This window comes from Erinaceus europaeus, chromosome X (assembly GCF_950295315.1).
Source record: "Erinaceus europaeus chromosome X, mEriEur2.1, whole genome shotgun sequence".
In the NCBI taxonomy this organism is placed as follows: domain Eukaryota; kingdom Metazoa; phylum Chordata; class Mammalia; order Eulipotyphla; family Erinaceidae; genus Erinaceus; species Erinaceus europaeus.
Genome location: NC_080185.1, coordinates 72,908,065 through 72,932,182, shown reverse-complemented (window position 1 = coordinate 72,932,182; position 24,118 = coordinate 72,908,065). Strand labels below are relative to the sequence as shown.

Below are 24,118 nucleotides of genomic sequence, written 5' to 3'. Positions count from 1 at the left end.
CTATTTATACACAATTGAATACTTCTCAGCTGTAAAAAATGGTGACTTCACCATTTTCAGCCGATCTTGGATGGATCTTGAAAAATTCATGTTAAGTGAAATAAGTCAGAAACAGAAGGATAAAAATGGGATGATCTCACTCTCAGGCAGAAATTGAAAAACAAGATCAGAAAAGAAAACACAAGTAGAGGGGAGTCAGGCTGTAGTGCAATGGGTTAAGCGCAGGTGGCGCAAAGCACAAGGACCGGCATAAGGATCCTGGTTCTAGCCCTGGCTCCCCACCTGCAGGAGAGTCGTTTCACAAGCAGTGAAGCAGGTCTGCAGGTGTCTTTCTCTCCCCCTCTCTGTCTTCCCCTCCTCTCTCCATTTCTCTCTGTCCTATCCAACAACGATGATAACAATAATAACTACAACAATAAAACAACAAGGACAACAAAAAGGGAATAAATAAATATTTAAAAAAATAAAATAAAATAAAATAAAGAAAGTGTCAGAAGAAAACACAAGTAGAACCTGAAATGGAATTGGCTTACTCCACCATAGTAAAAGACTCTGGGGTGGGTGGGTGGGTGGGGAGAATACAGGTCCAAGAAGGATTCAGAGGACCTAGTGGGGGTTGTATTGTTATATGGGAAACTGGATGTTATGCATGTACAAACTATTGTACTTACTGTTGAATGTAAAACATTAATTCCCCAATTAAAAAAAAAAGAAAACATAGTCAAGCTTCTCCAATAAAAGTCCATATGTACATCAAAAAAAAATCTGAGACTAGGTAAAGACATCCATTCTCATCAATGCTATTCAACATAGCCCTCAATTATCATTATAAAGTATTCAGATAATAAAATGATATATATGACCATAGATTGGAAAGGAGGAAGTTAAACTATCACTATTTGCAGATGACATACCATATATGGAAAGCCCTAAATGCTTCTCCAAAAATTAATAGAAATCATCAGTAAATTCAACAGAGTAGCAGGATACAAAGTCAATATACATAAATATGTAGTATTCCTGTACACAAATGATGAGTTGGGAGTAAGTAAAATAAAAGAAGCAATCCTTTTCATAACTGAACTAAACAACAGATAATATAGCTTAGAGCAAATCTATCAAAAGATATAAAATACTATTACAAAGAAAACTATAAGATACTCTTAAAAGATATAGAAAGACAGATACATATAAATAAATGGAAGGATATATCTTGTTCTTGGTTGGAATAATAAGAATGGTTAGTATAGCAATTTACAGATTTAATGAAATCTCTATATTTAAAAAAATCTCAACAATATTGTTCAATGAAGGGGTTCTTCAGATCCGGTAGAAGATGCTGGAGAAGGACCTAGGCTAGGGGTGAGAATGTTTTGCAGAAAAATGAGAAATTTTGCACATGTGCCAAAAATTGTATTTTCTATAAACCATTAGTCACCCCAATAAAATATATATGCAAAGAAATAGAAAAAGTAATCCTAAAATTTGTGTGGAACAGCACAAGACCAACACAACCAAGCAACTAAGAGAAGATATTTTCACATCATACATATGACAAGAATATTGAAAATTTATATGGAAAAATATTTCTCAATAGAATCTCTAAAGGCTAGAAAAGACTAAAAGATATTCAAAGTTTTGAATGGATTAGATGTTTTATTTACTAATTTTCAACAAAACAACTAATAGCAATTATAAAATAAGCAAAATATCTGAGCAGACAATCCTCTGTGTCAGAAGATGCTCTGGCTTTATCTTTGTTGTGAAGTAAATAAAAGAAATATTTAAGGAATATTTTTAAAGAAAGAAGGCATCTAGATGGCCCATAAGCCTATGAATATATGTTCCACATTATGTATCACTAGAGAAAAGCAAATTATTAAGACCACAATGAAATTCCACCTTATATCTTTGAAAATGGTCTACATAAAAAAGGAAAAGGACAGATGTTGGTGAGACTGTGGAGAAAAAAGAACTCTAAGGGCTGGGTGGTGGTGCACCTGGTTGAGCGCACATATTATAGTGCACAAGGACCCGGTTTCTAGCCCCCGGTGTCCCTCTGCAGGGGGAAAGCTTTGTGAGTGGGGAAGCGGTGCTGCAGGTGTCTCTCTCACTTCTTGTCTATCTCCCCTTCTCCTCTCAATTTCTGGCTGTCTCCATCCAATAAATAAATAAAGATAATATTTAAAAAAAAAAAAAAGAACTCTAGTATACTGTTGGTAGGAATGCAAACTGGTACAGCCCCTATGGAATACAATTTGGAGAATACTTAAAAAAACATGGAAATACTCCATGGCCAAGCAATATCACTCCTGGATATATATCCAAAAGACAAGGAGCACTAATTTGAAAGGATGTATGCACCCCTATGTTCATAGCTGCACTATTTTACAATTTTCAAATTATGGAAACAATCTAAATGATCAATGACAGATGACTAGATTGCAGATACTCTGCTACCAAAATGATGAGATTGTATCATTTAGAACAAAATAGGTAGAACTGAAGGTGATTATACTGAATCAAATAGGAAGTAAATGATAATTACCAGATGATTTTTCTCGTATGTGAAAGATAGATGACTAAAGTAGACGAACTGACAAAAACTGGCAGCCAGACTGTATCTTTGATTTTGTTAGAACTAAGGTGGTTGGATGTGGGGGGCTGACGGGGCACAGAACTTGGTGAGGGATATGGTAACTGACCTTCACCATGTGTGAGTATGAAAATACCACTGAAATCCTATACTTTTAAAAACACTGCAAATAAAAATTTGAAAAGCAAAATTAGAAAGGCAATTAGATTACTTAAATAAAAAGCAGAGAATGATTAATTATGGTCAACAGAGTCAGGTGTAGGTATGCAAAAAAACAAATTGTGTATATGTCAGTAGATGTTAACTATTGTGAAGATTGACTTTTACACAATGAATATGGAGATACTTATTACAGTTTAATGTAATTATCAACATGAATATAAGTGAGGGTCAATGGTAACTGTGTCACAAGCAGAACAAGTCATGTATATCTGAGTTGTTTCATTATAAATAAAACACAGCTTGCTATAAAGAAAAAAGGCATCAACTGTAGAAGAGAAGCTTTATAATAACACAAAAAGAATAAAAGCTATGAACCACATATAAATTATAGTGGCAGCCTTCTTGACAATCATGGCAACACAAAGGTAGTCACACTGGAATTCAGTTTCCATAGTAACAGACCCCGAAGACTAATCCAAGAAGATACACCCTATTTATTGTAAGCAGTCTGCTAGAATTTGTTTTCCTACCAGCCTGTAGTAGAACTTATAGTTATTGTTCAGGTAATGCAACCTCAGTCATATAGTCTCAGACAGGCACTTGTGAATGCAGGGTTCCTATACAGGCCTACTCAAACATATACCTCTGCACTGGTAGAAAGACAGAAGACAAAGAGTAAGTGGTAAGTTGGAGGATAGTAAAGAAGATGTCATCAAAACAACCAGCAAAATTTAAAAGAACTAAAACATGTGACAATAATATGAGAGAGTTATGGGACAACATTATTTGCATTATAAGCATGCCAGGATGAGAAGAGAAACAGACAAACTCATATTTGATATGAGACTTTAAAATAATCAAGTTAATAGAAGATAGTAATAGTTGCTTAGGGGACCAATCAGCCAAGAGGAGCTAACAATAATCAGTATCTATGTACCAAATGTGGGGCAGGGAAATATGTAAGATAGTAATATATTTGAGAAAATATATCTATAGCAATACAATAATACTGGGAGACTTGAACACTCAACTTTCCCAAATAGATCAGCCACACAGAAAATTAATAAAGAAGCAGAAGTGGTCTCACTCATGGACAGAAGTTAAGAAACAAGAACAGAAAATGGAAGCACAAAGTAGAACTTGGACTGGGTCTGGTGTATTGCACCAAAATAAAGGACTCTGGGGAGGGGCTAGGGCTTCCAGGTACTGGTGCATGATGGCGGAGGAGGACCTAGGCTGAGGGTGAGAGTGCTTTGCAGAAAACTGAGAAATTTTACACATGTATCAACAACTGTATTTACTGTAAACCATTAATCACTCCAGTAAAAATATAATTTCTACCCACCAATAAAAAAGAATAAAAAAGAAGCAAAAGAATCAAATCAAGAGGTGAACAGATCTACAGGACATCTTCAAATGTCTTCATCATAAGAAATTGGAATACACATACTTCTCAAGTCCACATGGAACATACTATACCACACAGAATTGTATCAATATTCTAAAATGTTTATAGTCTTATAAACCAAGGTTACCAAAAATATTACAACTGATAAAATCTTTAAATTGTTTACACCCTCCCATCTTGTATCCCTTCCTGTATTATTCTGGGTTTTCTAAATTTCTATACACAAATGGTCAGAGGCAGCAATAATGGTGATGCTGTTGGTAACATAATTTTGTTCCATACCTTTATTTTTGGTAGCCAGCCCAGTAAGTTGGGAGGAGGGAGTCTCTTTGTTGTCAGGCTCCTGAGTGGCAGTTATAGTGACTGTGTTTATGTCATAGCTCAGTGGCTCAACATTTGGATAGCCTTCCTTTTTTATCTTTTCCTGAACTATTTTATTTGTACTAAACTTTGTGACATCATCCTAAAGAAGTTTACCAGAAGAGCAAGTGCATATGACCATAAATTAATGAGAAACTATGTGAAATGCACTATGTAAAGCACTATAAAAGTCCAAGAAAACTTAATAATACCTGAAATAGGGGCAGAAAGAAATAAGGAGAGGAACAAATGAATTCAGATCATGAGTAATCAGTCTACCTTGAAGCTTTACTTTGCTAAACTTTTAGATAACTTTACTGGTGCATCTTAAGAATTCTTTTGACTGCACCGAAGTGAAGCCATGGGGCAGATGACTCTCTTTCTCACTTTCTATCTCCTCTTCCCTCTTAATTTCTCCCTAAATACATAAATTAATTAACTTAAAAATAATTCTTTTGACTTTTCAATAGTTCAAGGTTCAAGGTTTCTAACATCTTCATTATCTCTCATACTCAAAGAACAAATGGTAGAGAAGTTCAATCACTATTTATCAGGTAGTTTTCTTCTAGTTACCAGACCCACACGGCAGTGTAATGGCACATTAGGCACAAGGAGGTCAAACTGGAATTCCCATTGTTGTATGCAAGATGGAAAGCCCTTGGGAAGACCATGTCGTTGTAATCTTTACAAGGATGGGTTAATACAAGGGTTGTGTCTTAATGACAGAGCATCTCCATTTCCAGGCAACATGATTACATTTAAGGCTTGAGTGAAATAGCTCTAGGAAGAATTTTCTTTTGACTTTCTCCATGTAGCTGCTGATTTCTTTGTCTTTTTTTTTGTTTGTTTAACTTATTTATTTTAGTTTATTTATAGGATAAAATATATACAAGACCATAGGATAAGAAGGGTACAATTCTACATAATGGCTGATTATTTCTTACTATTATTCTCCCCTTGTAAACACATTTTTCCTTTTTATCCTTATATGGGGGTTTATTCACTTACAATGCATTTGTTGGCACATGGGTGCAATTTCTCATCTTCCCATGGTAGGTATCTGCAAAATACTCCCTCTCCCACTCTTGGTCTTTTATTCAATACTATGCACCAGGACCTCAATGCTTTTTCCACTTTCTTCCGTTCCCTCCTTCCCCAGAGTTCTTAGCTTTCGTACAGTCTGCCACACTCAATCCAAATTTCACTTTGTGTAATTATATTTTAAAATGTTATTAAGTTCTTCGAAGAAATATAATTATTTGGGGGCTGGGTGGTAGCAACGGGTTAAGTGCACATGGCGCAAAGTACAAGAACCGGCGTAAGGATCCCGGTTGGAGAGACTAGCTCCTCACCTTTAGGGGAGGTCGCTTCACAAGTGGTGAAGCAGGTCTGCAGGTATCTTTCTCTCCCCCTCTCTGTCTTCCCTTTCTCTTTCTGTTTCTCTCTGTCCTATTCGGCAACAACAGCAGAAATAACAACAACAATAATAACAATGGGAACAAAATAAGAAAAAAATGGCCTCCAGGAGCACTGGATTTGTAGTGCAGGCAGCAAGTCTCAGCGATAACTCGATAACCGTGGAGACAATACATATATTCTACTAAGGGACGCTAAGGAATTTGTAAGATAGTTTAACCTTAATCTCCGTCTTTTACAAGTGGAGTATCCATGTCCAGGTAAAGGGAAGCTACTCTTCAAATACACAGTAGTTGGGAACATACCATAGCATACCTCGTACATACCCTTGTGACATCAAGTCGCATATTAGGTGGGATTTATACTATAAATAAAAATTAATAACCAGTGGTCTACTTATTGTTTACCTTCATTGAAGGAAATGTCATAAATAATGTATCAGTCCTTGTTTATCCAAGAGGCAAAGTGGAAAGGGGAAAAGCCAAACCCCAATCTCATCCGGTCCGGAGGCAGTACTTTACAAGACTCTGGATTCTAGAACGCTCTGTGGTCATAGACGATTATCATTCTGAGTATCACCGTTTCCCCAGCTACGGTTGGACGGTGGCTGCACTGGGTTAAGTGCACATAGTACGAAGCATAAGGATCCGTGTAGGGATCCCAGTTTGAACCCCCGGCTCCCCACCTGCAGGATGGGGGTCGCTTCACAAGCGGTGAAGTAGGTCTGCAGGTGTCTTTCTCTCTCCCTCTCTTATCTTCCCCTCCCTTCTCAATTTCTCTGTCCTATCAAAAACTTGAAAAAATGGCGCCACTGTCCGCCTCCGCCCAATAATTTCCAAGTTCATCAAAGTCAACATAACCAAATACAGAATATCTCACAAGCAATTGTTACTAGTAGTATGTCAAGCAATTTGAACTCACATTTTAATTATTTTAAAAACAATTAATTAATTAACTTATCTATATATTGGGTAGGAACAGAAATCGAGAGGGAGGGGGGAGATAGAGAAGAAAGAGAAACAATTGTACCACTGCTCTTCTTGTAAAGTTTCTCCTTGGAGGTGGGGACTGGGGCCTTGAATCTTGGTCCATGCAACAGTAACGTGTGTTCAACCAGGTGTGCCCCTCTTCCAGTTTCATTCCATTATAGTCTTCTCACAGAGTGCTGAACTAGCAGTGGTACCTTGCTAAGAGTTTCAGTTTCATCAGTCATACGCTCAGGACTTGCCTTTTATTTCTTTCATTGAGAATAATATGGACTTATGCTTCTGTGTGTTTTAGGGGTATAATTTCTCAGCTTTAAAAAGATATGTGTTACCTAGCCATACTTACCACAAAGTTCCTGACCTTCCTTTTAAATTTTAGAAACAGTTCTAAAGTCATATTCATTTCCTGTTTCTTGATGTGGATCTATATTGATTGTTGTTTTTGTTGCCATTCTAAAAGGAATTGATTTCTGGATTTCTTTTTCTGCTACCTTAGTGTTTGCACAGAAGAATGCCACTGACTTTTGTATGTTAATTTTGTAGCCTGACAACTTATTATATTGCCTGATAATTTCCACAAGCTTCCTTCTGGATTGTTCAGGTTTTTCTGTGTATATTATCATATTATCTGCAAATAGTGAGAATTTGACTTCTTCCTTTCCTATCTGTATCCCTTTAATTCCTTGTTTCTGCCTTATTGCTATGGCAAGAACTTCTAATACTATGTTGAATAGTAATGGTGATAGTGAGCAGCCCTATCTAGTTCCTGATATGATGGGAAATACTTCCAGTTTTTCACCACTGAATATGAAGTTGGCTGTAGGTTTGCTATATATGGACTCCACTGTCATCTATTCTTATTTTTGTAGTGTTCTGATCATAAAGGGGTGTTGGACTTTATCAAAGGCTTTCTCTGAATCTATTGATATGGCCATGTGGTTTTTGGTCTTGCTTTTATTGATATGTTGGATCACATTGATTGAGTTACGAATACTCTGCAAATCTTGCATTCCTGGGATAAACCCCACTTGGTCATGATGAACAATCTTTTTAATATACTGCTATATCCTGTTGGCTAGAATTTTGTTTAATATTTTAGCATCTATGTTCATCAGAGATATTTATCTGTAGGACAATAGAAAATATGGGTGAAAACATTTATAGATAGACAGGTAGCTATAGAGATAATAGTCAACCTATATCTGTGACCTTGGGAGAATCACTGCAGTTTCCAATGAAAGGAATGGGACACAGAACTCTGGTGGTGGGAATGGTGTGGAATAGTACTCCTGTTATTTTGTAAATCACTAATAAAAATATAATAATAATAATAATAATAATAATCTTGGTTGTAAAACTTTCCCATCAAGAACTCTGAATATTCTTTTCTTATAGTGAAAAGTTACATTTAGAATTAGGCAGCTAGACTAAGTTTAGATGATCCTAATTTGTTGAAAACATACAAGGCATCATTGTCAGTAGCCAATTGAACATATGCCTTTTTCTCTCCACCAGATCTGATCAGGGTGTTAACCTTGGCTACATCATCAATCTCATAGAGTAGAGCTTTTTTCATAGTCTGTTTTTTCTGGTGTTTATTGGCCTTGACATCTATAATTAAAATCAATGTGTTATTGTCTTCTATCTTCTTCATGGCTGATTCTGTGGTCGGGGGAACTTGATGATGACATAGTGGTCAAGCTTGTTTCTCCTTGGGGCGTTCTTCTTGATACTTGGGCTATCTTCAGAGCTGTAGTGCCTTGGGCCAATGGAAGGTAGGTGACATGCAAATTCTCTTTTTCTTGTGACTGAGTTTGCCTTTTAGCACTGCTTTCTTCGCCTTCAAGTCTTTGGCTTTAGCTTTGGGTTTGGGAGGGGCAGGGGCTCCCTCCTTTGCTTTCAGCACCATCTTTATAGAAAAACAAGAACTGAACATTCTTCTGTTCTATTTGAACTTCACAGTTTCTATTGAGAAGTATGACAATTATATGGGTTTCCCCTCAACAGATGACACAATACGAGTTTGCTGAATCTGTTTATCTTTCTCTTTGTTCAGTTTGTGGTAGTTACTTGCTATTATCTTATCCCATATATGTTCTTCTGGGACACCTGTCATGTAAATGCTGGTCCTTTTAATGTTGTCTTATAAATCTCTGATATTATCTACATTGTTTTTTATCTTCTTGTTTTTGTATCCTATTTATATAGGACTTTCCCATTCTTATCCTACTCTACAATGTGTCTAAAATGGTGATTTTTGCCAGGATACTATGATTGAAAATATGAGAACCAGTATTATAAAGACAATGTGTAGAATATGATCAAGTTATTAATAGATAAGCACTTCAATTAAAACCATTCAATGAGGGAGTCAGGCAGTAATGCAGTGGGTTAAGTGCATGTGGCACAAAGCAAAAGGACTAACATAAGGATCCCGGCTCCCCACCTGCAGGGGAGTTGCTTCACAGGCAGTGGAGCACGTCTGCAGGTGTCTATCTCTCCCCCTCTCTCCATTTCTTCCTCTCTCCATTTCTCTCTGACCTATCCAACAATGACAATGACAATAACAATAACTACAACAATAAAACATCAAAGGCAACAAAAGGAAATAAATAAATAAAAAAGAAATAACTATTTAAGGGAGTCGGGTATAGTGCAGCGGGTTAAGCGCAGGTGGCGCAAAGTGCAAGGATAGGCTTAAGGATCCAGGTTTGAGCCCCTGGATCCCCACCTGCAGGGGAGTCGCTTCACAGGCAAAGCAGGTCTGCAGGTGTCTGTCTTTCTCTTCCCCTCTCTGTCTCCCCCTCCTCTCTCCGTATCTTTCTGTACTATCCAACAACAGTGACAGCAATAACAACAACAACAACAATAAACAACAAGGGCAGCAAAAGGGAAAATAAATAAATATTTTTAAAAATTTAAAAAGAAATAACTATTTAAAAAAACATTCAATGAAAAGTGCCTTGTCATTTGCAAGAACACCACTGAATAAGCTTAAGATCTGTTATTTTGCTAATGGTTTGCTAATTACTGATATCTATGTACCAAAAACGCAATCTTATATCTTGGAATATAAGGAACTGAGATTAAGGAGCTGGAATTTTATACTGAGTGGGTATGAAGAGTTGAAAAAATTTCAGGTGCAGTAATATGACCAGGTTTATTACCATTACTTACTACTGTTCCCAGCTAGAATATACTATAGTCCAATATTATCCACTCAAAGTAGCAGCTGTAGCTATTGGCACTATCTAAAAATCTCTATTGTCACCCAAACAAGTAATACTATGAAGTGCTAGAATGATAAATCAATATTGTAATTTGATTTAATTAAAAAACTTGGTATAACTAGACTCAGTATTATATTACTTGATAAATTACCTTACAGAATTACATGAACAATGATAGCCAAACACTTAATAACAGCCAAATATTTTTTAGTGTCTATATTATTTATTTGTACTGAAAAACACATTTTATTTTGCCACAGATTAGCCAATACAAAGGATAAGATGTACAGAATAATTTACCTTAAAAAAAAAAGCCTAGTGAGTTTTTTTTTTTATTTAAGAAAAGAGACATTAACAAAACCATAGGATAGGAGGGGTACAACTCCACACAATTCCCACCACCCAGTCTCCATATCCCATCCCCTCCCCTGATAGCTTCCCTCTAGAGCATATGTTCACATGTGTCCATAAACCAGGGAAAAATATATACCTGAAAGCAGAAGTACACAAAAGTCTGCAGAGAGTACTCCCCCAACACTTCATCTGCACTATTCCAGCATTTAGGTCCATGACTGTTCAACAATTTGTTTGGCTTTGTATGTTAACTCTCTTTTCAGCTACCAGGTTCCAGATGCCAGCATGATGCCGACCAGACTTCCCTGGACTGATGACTCCACCAATGTGTCCTGAGCCCCACCATACTAGGGAAAGAGAGAGCCTAGTGATTTTCTGCATGCTTCTCTCGATTCATACCAAATGATATTGCATCCACCTATCCCAACCTAATCAACACAGAGAGTACCACCTTGCCATGCTTCACTTCAGACTGTGTCCAGAGATGTCAATCATGGAATATCAACCCTTCAGACTCATTATTCCGATGAAATCTTCCCTTTCATAGGATTCTTTAATTACATTCCACGTGGTTCACCTACTAACAAAGTCCCAAAACCTAGATATAGACCAGGTCCCATGAGATAGAGCATATATTCACATGTATCCATAAATTAGGGCAAAATATATACCTGAAAGCAAAAATACACAATAGTTTACAGTGAGCCAATATGAAGTTCATAATGAAATAGTATCTACTTAGACTTAGATACCCTCCTCATCTATTTCCTGTTATACTTCCCTCACTACTCCCAAGCTATCCTTATCAAAGCAAGGACTGCAAAAGCTGAATAAGGGCAAGAGACTGGCATACTTTAATGATGACTCTTTAGTCACCATCAGGCCACCCTATCAGCGGGGGCCATAGTCTAGGATTCCTGAGATTCCCAAATAAACATGATGGGCCCAGACCTCGAATAAATCACTCTCTCCATTGTTACAGGTTATCTATATCAGGAACAACAAAACAGACCCTTTTGTGGGCCCCATAGGACCTTGATCTCAACTTAGATCAACAATGGTAGAGAATTTCCATCCTCTGAAGGGAGGCTGAATAACATACTTTATGTTCCACCTGAGGAAGATGGGTTCTGAAATTCGGGCAGCTTGGAACGTTCCTACTGATGACCACAGAATATGAGGTCAGATCTATAGAGATGCAGAGGTCACATAGGCTTCTAAGCTGAATATGGGCCCCAGATCACATCAAATCAATGGGATTTACAGCCAACAATATTTATACCCCTTTCCCATGTTTGGGAGCTACTCTCTTCCTTGACCCAGCTTTCTGGTCTTTTTTCCAGCCATGACATCATCTCCCCAGACAATAACTAGGATCCACCTGCATATCAGATTTCAGGCTCAGGGAAAAAAAAATAGTATAGCCACAGGTCCTTTGGAATATGACTAAAATATGCCTACTAGCTATCTACAGAATGGAGAACGCCCCCCCCCCACAACTCTTCATCTGCACTACTCCAGCCTTTAGGTTCATGATTAGTCAACAACTTATTTGGCTTTATATGTAACTCTCTTTTTCAGCCACTAGGTTCCAGATGCTAGCATGATGCCGACCAGACTTCCCTGGACTGACGACCCCACGAATGTGTCCTGGAGCTCTGCTTCCCCAGAGACCCACCCTACTAAGGAAAGAGAGAGGCAGACTGGGAGTATGGATCGACCAGTCAACGCCCATGTTCAGCGGGGAAACAATTACAGAAGCCAGACCTTCCACGTTCTCCATCCTACAATGATCTTGGGTCCATACTCTCAGAGGGTTAAAGAATAAGAAAGCTATCAAGGGAGGGGATGTGATATGGAGTTCTGGTGGTGGGAATTGTGTGGAGTTGTACCCCTCTTATGCTATGATTTAGTCAATGTTTCATTTTTATAAATAAAAAATAAAAAGCCTTCAAGCCTAGCCTTCAGCCACTACCACACTTAACATATAATCAAAGAGAAGGCTAAAGATAGAACAATAGTACCACCTGCTGGCCAGCAATAACCAGCACAATAAATGTGTAAGCAGAGAAATAGCAAGAACGAGCAACTAATTATGCCATACCAGTCAGATAGAAATGAAACAGGAGTGCCACCTCAACATGCTTCACCTCAGACTGTATCCAGAGACTTCACGTGTGGAATGACAACCCTTCAGCTTCATTACTCGGGTGAGACCTTTCCTTTTATAGTACACTCTAATTTCATCTCAGGTAGTTCACTTTCTAACAAAGTCCCATAACCTAGATATACACCAGTTTCTGTGAGAGAGAGCTTATGTGCACACGTATCCATAAACTACTGCAAAATATATACCTGAAGGCAGAAGTACACTAGAGTTTGCAGTGAGTACCTCCCTAACACTTCCTCTCCACTATTCCAAGCTTGGGATCCATGATTGCTCAACAAATTGTTTGGCTTCATATGTTGACTCTCTTTTCAATCACCAGGTTCCAGATGCCACCAGGATGCTAGCCAGGCTTCCCTGGATTGAAGACCCCACCAATGTGTCCTGGAGCTCAGCTTCCCCAGAGACACACCTTACTAGGGAAAGAGAGAGGCAGACTGGGAGTATGGACCGACCAGTCAATGCCCATGTTCAGCGGGGAAGCAATTACAGAAGCCAGACCTTCTACCTTCTGCAACCCTCAACGACCCTGGGTCCATGCTCCCAGAGGGCTAGAGAATGGGAAAGCTATCATGGGAGGGGGTGGATTATGGGGATTGGGTGGTGGGAATTGTGTGGAGTTGTACCCCTCCTACCTTATGTTTTTGTTCATTAATCCTTTCTTAAATAAAAAATTTTAAAAAAAGAAACGAAACAGGAGGATCTCAAGAAATTATAGATTCATAAAATGTCTATCAGAGAAAAAATAAAAAGAGCAATAAAGCAGAAAAGGGGAAGGAATTAAAGGTAAAGCAGTTCTATTAGATGTTTGTTAATCAAGATCAACTTAAAAAAGACTTTACTATATACACAGTCTTAGTTATTACACTAATGCTAACCATAAAACAAAGCAAGGAACAGAGGTTTACATAAACTAGAAGAAAAATTAGTAAGGAATACACCACAGAAACTCATCCACACAAAAGGACAGATAGAAATAAATGGTCAAAAAAAATCAACAACTAAACAAAATCAAAACAAAAATCAGAATGGATGTAAGTAAACCACATATATCAATAATCACCCCATTGTGAAATGTGAATGACCTAAATTCACTTGTCAAAAAACTCAGAGTTATTAAATAGACTAAATAACAGGATCCATCCATTATAAGTCTTGAAAAATACACATCCAACCCTAAAGCAACCAGAAGGACAGAAATCACTAAAACTAGAGCAGAAATAAACAACATCAAAAATAAAAGAACTATACAAAAGATCAATGAAGCCAAATGTTGGTTCTTTGAAAGATTAAACAAAATTGACAACCCCCTAGCCAGACTCACCAAACAAAAAAGAGAGAAGACTCAAATTAGTAGAATTGTAAACTATGGAGGAGATATCACAACTGACACCACAGAAATCCAGAGAATCATGCGAAACTTTTATGAAGAACTATAAGCTACCAAGCTAGAGAATCTGGAAGAAATGGAACAATTCCTAGAAACATATGCTCTTCCAAAACTGAACCAAGAAGAACTACAAAACCTAAATGCACCAATCACAGACAAAGAAATTGAAGCCACTATTAAGAATCTCCCTAACAACAAAAGTCCTGGACCAGATGGCTTCACAAATGAATTCTACAAAACTTTCAGGAAACAGTTAGTACCCATACTTCTTAAGCTTTTCCATAAGATTGAAGAAACAGGAATACTCCCTTCCACCTTCTATGAAGCCAACATCACCCTGATACCAAAAGCTGATAGGGACACAACAAAAAAGAAAAACTACAGACCAATATCTCTGATGAACATAGATGCCAAAATATTAAACAAGATCTTGGCCAACAGGGTACAACAGCACATCAAAAAGATTGTTCATCACGACCAAGTGGGATTCATCCCAGGAATGCAAGGCTGGTTCAACATCTGTAAGTCAATCAGTGTCATTCACCACATCAATAAAAGCAAAGCCAAAAACCACATGATTATCTCAATAGATGCAGAGAAAGCGTTTGACAAAATCCAACACCCATTCATGCTCAAAACTCTATAAAAAATGGGAATAGATGGGAAATTCCTCAAGATAGTGGAGTCTATATATAGCAAACCTACAGCCAACATCATACTCAATGGAGAGAAGCTGAAAGCATTCCCCCTCAGATCGGGGACTACACAGGACTGTCCACTGTCACCATTACTCTTCAACATAGTATTGGAAGTTCTTGCCATAGCAATCAGGCAAGAGAAAGAAATCAAAGGAATACAGATTGGAAGGGAAGAAGTCAAGCTCTCACTATTTGCAGATGATATGATAGTATACATAGAAAAACCTAAAGAGAGTCGGGCTGTAGCACAGCGGGTTAAGCGCAGGTGGCGCAAAGCACAAGGACCGGCATAAGGATCCTGGTTCGAACCCCGGCTCTCCACCTGCAGGGGAGTCGCTTCACAGGCGGTGAAGCAGGTCTGCAGGTGTCTATCTTTCTCTCCTCCTCTCTGTCTTCCCCTCCTCTCTCCATTTCTCTCTGTCCTATTCAACAACAACAACAATAATAACTACAACAATAAAACAACAAGGGCAACAAAAGGGAATAAATAAAATAAATATTAAAAAAAAGAAAAACCTAAAGAATCCAGCAGAAAACTACTGGAAGTTATTAGGCAATATAGCAAGGTGTCAGGCTACAAAATCAACGCACAAAAATCAGTGGCATTTCTTTATGCAAACACTAAATCTGAAGAAGAAGACATCCAGAAATCACTCCCATTTACTGTTTCAGCAAAATCAATCAAATACCTAGAAATAAAGTTGACCAAAGAAGTGAAAGACCTGTATACTGAAAACTATGAGTCGCTACCCAAGGAAATAGAAACTGATACCAAGAAATGGAAAGATATCCCGTGCTCATTGATTGGAAGAATAAATATCATCAAAATGAATATTCTCCCCAGAGCCATATAGAAATTTATTGCAATACCCATCAAAGTTCCACCAAGATTCTTTAAAAGAATAGAACACAAACTGCAATCATTTATCTGGAAGCAGAAAACACCCAGAATTGCCAAAACCATCTTGAGGAAAAGAAACAGAAATGGAGGCATCACACTCCCAGATGTCAAACTATATTATAAAGCCATCATCATCAAAACAGCATGGTACTGGAACAAAAATAGGCACACAGACCAGTGGAACAGAATTTAAAGCCCAGAAATAAATCCCCACACCTATGGACATCTAATCTTTGATAAGGGGGCCCAAAGGATTAAATGGAAAAAGGAGGCTCTCTTCAATAAATGGTGCTGGGAAAACTGGGTTGTAGCATGCAGAAGAATGAAATTGAACTACTGTATCTCACCAGAAACAAAAATCAACTCCAAATGGATCAAAGACCTGGATGTTAGACCAGAAACAATCAAATACTTAGAGGAAAACAATGGTAAAACACTTTCCCACCTACACCTCAAGAACATCTTTGATGAAATAAACCCAATTGCAAGAAAGACTAAAGCAGAAACAAACCAATGGGACTACATCAAATTGAAAAGCTTCTGCACATCCAAAGAAACAATAAACAAAGAGACCCCTCACAGAGTGGGAGAAGATCTTTACATGCCATACATCAGACAAGAAACTAATCACCAAAATATATAAAGAGCTCAGCAAACTTAGCACCAAAAAAAGCAAATGATCCCATCCAAAAATGGGCAGAGGATATGAACAAAACATTCACCTCAGAGGAGATCCAAAAGGCTAACAAACATATGAAAAACTGCTCTAGGTCACTGTCAGAGAAATGCAAATTAAGACAACATTGAGAGACCACCTTACTCCTGTAAGAATGGCATACATCAAAAAGGACAGCAGCAACAAATGCTGCAGAGGCTGTGGGGACAGAGGAACCCTTTTGCATTACTGGTGGGAATGTAAATTGGTCCAGCCTCTGTGGATAGCAGTCTGGAAAACTCTCACAAGGCTAGACATGGACCTTCCATATGATCCAGTAACAACAATGAACCCACCTTCTCTGACCCATCTTGGACAGAGCTAGAAGGAATTATGTTAAGTGAGCTAAGTCAGAAAGATAAAGATGAGTGTGGGATGATCCCACTCATCAACAGAAGTTTAGAAAGGAGATCTGAAAGGGAAACTAAAAGCAGGATCTGACTAAATTGAAAGTAGGGCACCAAAGTAAAAACCCTGTGGTGAGGGGTAGACATGCAGCTTCCTGGGCCGGTGCAGGGTGGGGGTGGGTGGGTGGGATGGGACACAGTCTTTTGGTGGTGGGAATGGTGTTTATGTACACTCCTAGTAAAGTGTAGTCATATAAATCACTACTTAATTAATATGAGAGGGGGAAAATTAATTGTATGTCTCGAAGTTTTTAAAACACAGATTGAGTCTTTCTAATATATAGGCTGTGTATTTGATATGCGGACTCTCTCAAAAGCCTAGACCAAGTAGATCAGAAGCAACCAATGGCACAGCTACATACAAGATACTGGGTACTATACAGCAAACCCTAACAAAAGGACTTTTCAGAGTTAGCCCAATTACCAAATAATGTGATGACAACATTAACTATCCATTGTCTTCTTGAACCCTAAGACAGCAGGAACCTCACATTTCCACTATAGAGCCTAAACTTCCCCCAGTCCTGGGACCCTAGGGTAGGGCCCATTTTCCCATATGCTTCTCCCAATTCTTATCAAATCATATTGCATCCGTTGATCGCAACCTAATCAATGCAACGAGTGCCACCCCAGCATGCTTCACTTGAGACTGTGTCCAGAGACTTCAGGTGTGGAATGACAACCCTTCAGCTTCATCACTCAGGTGAGACCTTTCCTTTCATAGTATTCTTTAATTCCATCCCAGGTGGTTCACTTCCTAACAAAGTCCCAAAACCTAGATATAGACCAGGTTCCAGGAGACAGACCATATGTTCACGCGTATTCATAAACTAGGGCAAATATATACCTGAAAGCAGTAGTACACTAGAGTTTGCAGTGAGCACCCCCCAACACTTCATCTCCACTATTCCAACCTTTGGGTCCATGATTCTTCGACAATTTGTATGGCTTTGTATGTTAACTCTCTTTTCAGCCACCAGGTTCCAGATGCCATCAGGATGCTGGCTAGGCTTCCCTGGACTGAAGACCCCACCAATGTGTCCTGGAGCTCTGCTTCTCCAGAGACCCACCCTACTAGGGAAAGAGAGAGGCAGACTGGGAGTATGGGTCGACCAGTGAACGCTCATGTTCAGCGGGGGAAGCAATTACAGAAGCCAGACCTTCCACCTTCTGCAACCCACAACGATCCTGGGCCCATGCTCCCAGAGGGATAGAGAATGGGAAAGCTATTGGGGAGGGGATGGGATATGGAGATTGGGTGATGAGAATTGTGTGTAGTTGTACCCCCCCATCCTATGATTTTGTTAATGTCTCTTTTCTTAAATAAATAAAAAAATTATGGGACATATACTCATTGGAGGACTACTCAGCAATAAAAAGACTTTGGGATAAAAAGGATGAAACTTGAGAATGTTATGCCTAATAAGTAAGCAAGGAGGTAAAGGACAACTACAGGATGGTGTCACTCATATGGGGAATTTAGAGAACTGAACACATGTACTTGAAACAATCAAACAAACAAACAAAAAGCCAACCCATAGATTGTGGAAAACTATAGTGGTTATCTTGAAGGGTGAGAGGGGGAATGGGAGTGTGGGTATAGACCTTTGATGGTGGGAAAGGTGTGAAATTATAAACCTATTGATTTATATTCTCCTATCTAAGTACTAACCAGAGCCAACCCTGCTTAGCTTCTGAGATCAGACAAGATCAGTTGTGTTCAAGGTGGTATGGCTACAACAATATATATTCTCATTTATCACTGTTAATGTAATATAATAGGGAAGAGTAGATTTAATACTTCAAGTTCTCTAAATGCCTAGACCATAGCTCTTAGTATAAATATTTGCTTTATCCTAAGTATTTAATGCTTCAGATTTGAAAGATGACCAAACTCTGACACTGGGTTTAAATTGTTCAATGTGCTCTAAAAATATATCTGCATATATAGCTTTCTAAACATCTAAGTCAACTACAACTTTAGGCCAGATAGATCAAAACTATTTGGCTCTGTTATTATCTAAAATATGGAGATTTACAGATACCAATAAAGGGCACAAAGCACAGTGAGGTCAAATATATTACTGTGGATTCTAACCTTTGAAATAGCATAGAAAATAACTCTCCAACTCACCTGGTTATAATAATTATTAATTATTGCTATTTTAAACTCTTTAAATTTGTTTTTGTTATCTTTATTTATTGGATAGAGACAGCCAGAAGTCGAGAGGAAAGGGGGTGATAGAGAGGGAGAAAGATAGAAAGACATCTGCAGCACTGCTTCACCACTCACAAAGCTTTCTCCTTTCAAGTGGGGACAAGTGGCTTGAACCCAGGTCCTTGGGCACCATAACATGTACGCTCAACCAGGTGTGCCACCAAACGGCCTCTACTTTAAACTTTTCCTAACACTACGAGAAACCATTTGCATTCTCTTTAAGATTCTCATTTCTCCTAGTCCTAGAACATCCAGGAATATGCCCATACTTCTTGATATTTCTTCTCTCTGATTCCTTACTGCCATACCATCTCTACTGACCTCAACCAAATTGCTACTAGCAATGCATCCCACATTATGCTGCTACTGAATTCTTACCGTGGACTGTTGCCAGAGGTGCTGAGCCTGAGGTGACAACCTCACAACTCCTCTAACCTGGTGAGCTCTTTCCTAACACATGGGACTATCTAGTTTCACATTAGATGGAACATCAACTAACAAAGTTACAGATATTGAAAAAGGCTAGGGCTTAGGGTACTAGGTACAAGTGTATACGTATCCATAAGCAAGAAGCAATTATATAACTCAAAGTTAAAGTGCTTAATAGTCCTTGGTGATTAGACTTAGACCTAATAAACCTGGAATCCTAAAGTGAACCTGAAGTGCCTAAAGAAGGCATCATAAATTCTCAAATCAATTACTTAAACCAAATTAGCTTGGCAATCTAGCAGAAAGGCCTGTAGAAGACAGACCCCAAAAATCTAATTCTGGTTGGGTTCAACAAATGACACTAAATGCTTAAACAACTGGCAGAAAGTCTAAGATCATCAGATAAAAAGAGGACTACAAATGTTGGATAAGGGCAAGAGACTGGCTCACTCAATGACCCTTTTGATCAATATCACACCACCTCACCATCTTGAGCCCTAGTCAGGGAATCCTTGGATTCCTGCACAAATATGATAGGTCCAGAGTCTGATGAATCCCTCTCTCCACCAACACTAGTCACTGGCATCAAGAATGTCATCATAAGCCCTCTTGTGGGCCTTCCCAGGGACCTTGCCCTTACGGTAAAGCAGCAATGATACAGACCTCCCAGTCTCCAAACGGGAGACTGCAAGGTCTCCAAAGGGAAGACATTCCTGCAAGGTGAGGAAGACTGGTCCTGAAATGAGTGCAGCCTGCCCTGGGTTGGTCGAATGGAAGTAAATAGTTAATTTTATTCATAGAATTTTTTCAAGAATGGGAGCTACTCTTTGCCCTAATCCAACTTTCTAGCCCATTTCTCCAATCTGACACCATTTTCTCAGACAATATCTTTATCCCATATTATGTTAACTATCAAACTCAAGCAAAAACAACCATAGTATTGGGGCCCTAGAAACATGCCTAAAATGGAATTCCTAGCTTCCTCCCACCCTAAGACCCCTAATCTCATCTGCTCTGTTCCTACTTTTTGGTTGCTATTCATTAACCATTTTGTCTCAATTTATACGCTGCCACCAAGTTGCAGGTGCTATCATGATTCCATCCTGACTTCCATGGACAGATTATCTCACCAATGTGTCCTTGAGCCTCACCTCTCCAGGGCTCTACCACACTAGGGAAGTATATAAACAGGTTGGGGTATGGATAGACCTGCCAACAACCTTGTCAGTGAAGAAGCAGTTACAAAAGCCAGAACTACCTTCTGCATGCCCAAAACTATTTTTATCCATACTTCCAGAGGGGGAGAAGTGATAGGAGGAAGACAATAAGAGGGCTCTGAACTCCAGCTCAATCAGGACATGGAGAAATAGGAGGAAAAAGGTAGGGGCATTTTGATGTAGTAATAGGGTTATGTGTGGCTTGGAGGGGAAGAGAGGATTGGACCTGGAAGAAAAAGGGTCAATTATGTAGAAATGTAAACAGATAGTTGTAGAGATGACAGTTAACCCATGTCTGCAACCTTAGGAGAACTGCTGTGGCTTGTAATGTAGGGATTCAGAACTCTGGTGGTAGAAACGGTGTGGAATTATATCCCTTTTGACATGTAATTTTGTAAATCAATATTAAATCCCTGATAAAATTAAAAAAGAAAATTTATGATGAAATGCAATTTAACAAAGATAAAAAGAAGCAACTCAAATAGACACTTCTTCAAAGAGGATATAAAGATGACTTTAAAAAAATGTCCCATATAACATAAACACCTATTCAAAGAGAAATGTGTAATTTATGTTCCTTGGAAGTTCTTACCAAAGCAATCAGCAAAGAGAAAGAAATCAAAGGAATACAGTTTGGAACAGAAGAAGTCAAGCTCTCACTATTTGTAGATGATATGACAGTATACATAGAAAAAACTAAAGAACTCAGCAGAAAACAACTGGAACTTATTAGGCAATATAGCAAGGTGTCAAGCTACAAAACCAATGTACAAAAATCAGTGGCATTTCCTTCTAAATCCAAAGAATACATCCAGAAATCTCTCTCATTCACTGCTGCAGCAAAATCAATAAAATACCTAGGAATAAAGCTGACCAAAGAAGTGAAAGACTTGTATACTGAAAACTATGAGTCACTATTCAAGGAAATAGAAAATAATATGAAGAAATGGAAAGATACTCTATGCTCATGGATTGGAAGAATAAATATCATCAAAATGAATATTCTCCCCAGGGCCATATACAAATTTAATGTGATACCCATCAGAGTTCCACCAAGCTTCTTTAGAAGAATAGAACATAAACTGCAATCATTTATCTGGAAGCAGAAAACACCTAGAATTGCCAAAACCATCTTGAGGAAAAGAAACAGAAATGGAGGCATCACACTTCCAGATCTCAAACTATATTATAAATCCATCATCATCAAAATACCCTGGTACTAGAACAAAATAGGCACACAAACCAGTGGAACAGAATTGAAAGCCCAGAACTAAACCCCACACCTATGGACATCTAATCTTTGATAAGGGGGCCCAAATATTAAATGGAGGAAAGAGGCTGTCTTGGATAAATGGTGCTGGGGAAACTGGGCTAAAACATGCAGACGAATGAAACTGAACCATTTTATCCCACAAGAAACAAAAGTCAACTCCAAATGGATCAAGAACATGGATGTTAGACCAGAAACTATCAAACACTTAGAGGAAAACATTGATGGAACACTTTCCCACCTAAACCTCAAGGACATTTTTGATGATATAAAGCCAACTTCAAGGAAGACTAAAGCAGAAACAAATCAATGGAACTACATTGAAAAGCTTCTGCACAGCCAAAGAAACTATCACACAAACAAGGAGACCCCTCACAGAATGGGAGAAGATATTCACATGCCATACATTAGACAAGAGACTAAGCACCAAAATATACAAAAAGTTCAGCAAGCTTAACAACAAAAAAGCAAATGACCCCATGCAAAAATGGGCAGAGGGTATGAACAGAACATTCACTACAGAAGAAAAATTGCTCCAGGTCACTGATTGGCAGAAAAATGCAAATAAAGTCAACATTGAGATACCACTTCACCTCTTTCAGACTAGCATACATCAAAAAGGACAGCAGAAACAAATACTGGAGAAGCTGTGGGGACAGAGGAACCCTTCTGCACTGCTGGTGGGAATGTAAATTGGTCCAGCCTCTGTGGACAGCAGTCTGGAGAACTTTCACAAGGATAGACATGGATCTTCCATATGACCCAGTAATTTCTCTCCTAAGGATATACTCCAAGGACTCCATAACACCCAATCAAAAAGACATGTGTACACCTATGCTTATAGCAGCACTGTTGGGCAGTACACCAGCTTCCCCCTGCTTATCCCTGCAGTCTATTTACATAACCATACCTAGGAACCACCCTGCCTGCAGGGCATTGGTTTAATCCCCACTGGTTCACGATGTCTTTTTGCTTCACCCCCTCTTGTAGTCACCCTGATTTCCACCAGTCTCTTTTCACTCCACCCTATCTACTGTTTCCACCCTACTTGGCAAGTATATATACAGCTGCTCTTCTGTTTTAACACACTTGGGATTGCCTTCCGGCTCCAAGAGTTCCAGAGTCTATCTCCTGTGATGCTAGCTTGGCACAAGTTCCTGATCCCTCTCCCACACAGCAGCGTAGGTTGGCTCCAGTTGAGTTCTCTCCAACCCAGAGAGTGCTTGCTCAGGAAGAAGCACCCTCAGGCTCTCCCAGTATTTGGCGCCCAAACAGGGACACATCAGCCACAGACTTACAAGAAGACGTCCCAAATAAATATACTCCATTTGAGTATCTGAAACCTCGTGTTAAGACACTGTGATTCTTTCTTCTTCTTTTTTTTTTCTTTTTTATTATTTTCCTGAGATCTCTCCACCATGGATGATGTTTTCCAAATCCTGTACTCCTTTTTCTATATACGATTTTTATATCTCTGGGACATTTTTCTTGGGGCTGCACCTTATATCCCGTTGATCATCGTCGCAGCTCCCAAAAGGCTAAGAGACCTAGAGGCTGGGGTCCAAGAGATAAAGGAAGTGATCATAAAACTTAACCAGCACCTTAAAAACAAGAAGCAAAGGCATGTACTGATCCTGACCAACCATAAGGCCTTTGCATCTTACCCTGAGGCCACCATTTTGGCAGACACGTGTCTGAATTCTCCTGCGGTCTCCACAGCCGCTTCTTCGGCCACCCCCGTTTTGGCAGACATGTGTCTGGAACCTCCTGTGGTCTCCACAGACGCTTCTTTGGCCACCCCCGTTTTGGCAGACATGTGTCCGGATTCTCCTGTAGCCTCCAAAACCACTTCTTTGGCCGCCGCTTATCCAGCAGCTTCCACTTCTGTGATTCCTCCCCCTGCTGCTGCACAGTCATCAGAGCAAGTCCACACATTCCCGGTCAGGCCTGGTATCTGTATTCTGCCACAGACCTTGAAGACCTACGTCAGGCTATTAAGGATGATGGAGTTCATGCTCCATGGACCAGGTCCATTTTACAAGGCCTGCTTCAGAACCTTAATACCCCCCAAGACTGGAGGGATGTAACTTGTGCTACACTCCCAGGCCCCCTCTTCCTGCAATGGAAGGCATTTTTTTCATGACAAGTGTTTACAGCAACTTCCTCTGTTCCTTCTATTAATAACGCCAGCCCT

General features: G+C 39.0%; 1 protein-coding gene and 1 pseudogene across 1 annotated transcript in view; both read right to left on the bottom strand.

Annotated features, from left to right (window-relative positions):
- NEXMIF (neurite extension and migration factor) overlaps window positions 1-24,118 on the bottom strand; it is a 191,622-nt gene that overhangs the window by 33,622 nt on the left and 133,882 nt on the right. The gene's annotated exons all lie outside the window — the stretch shown is intronic.
- LOC103116219 (large ribosomal subunit protein uL23-like) lies at window positions 8,343-8,837 on the bottom strand (annotated as a pseudogene).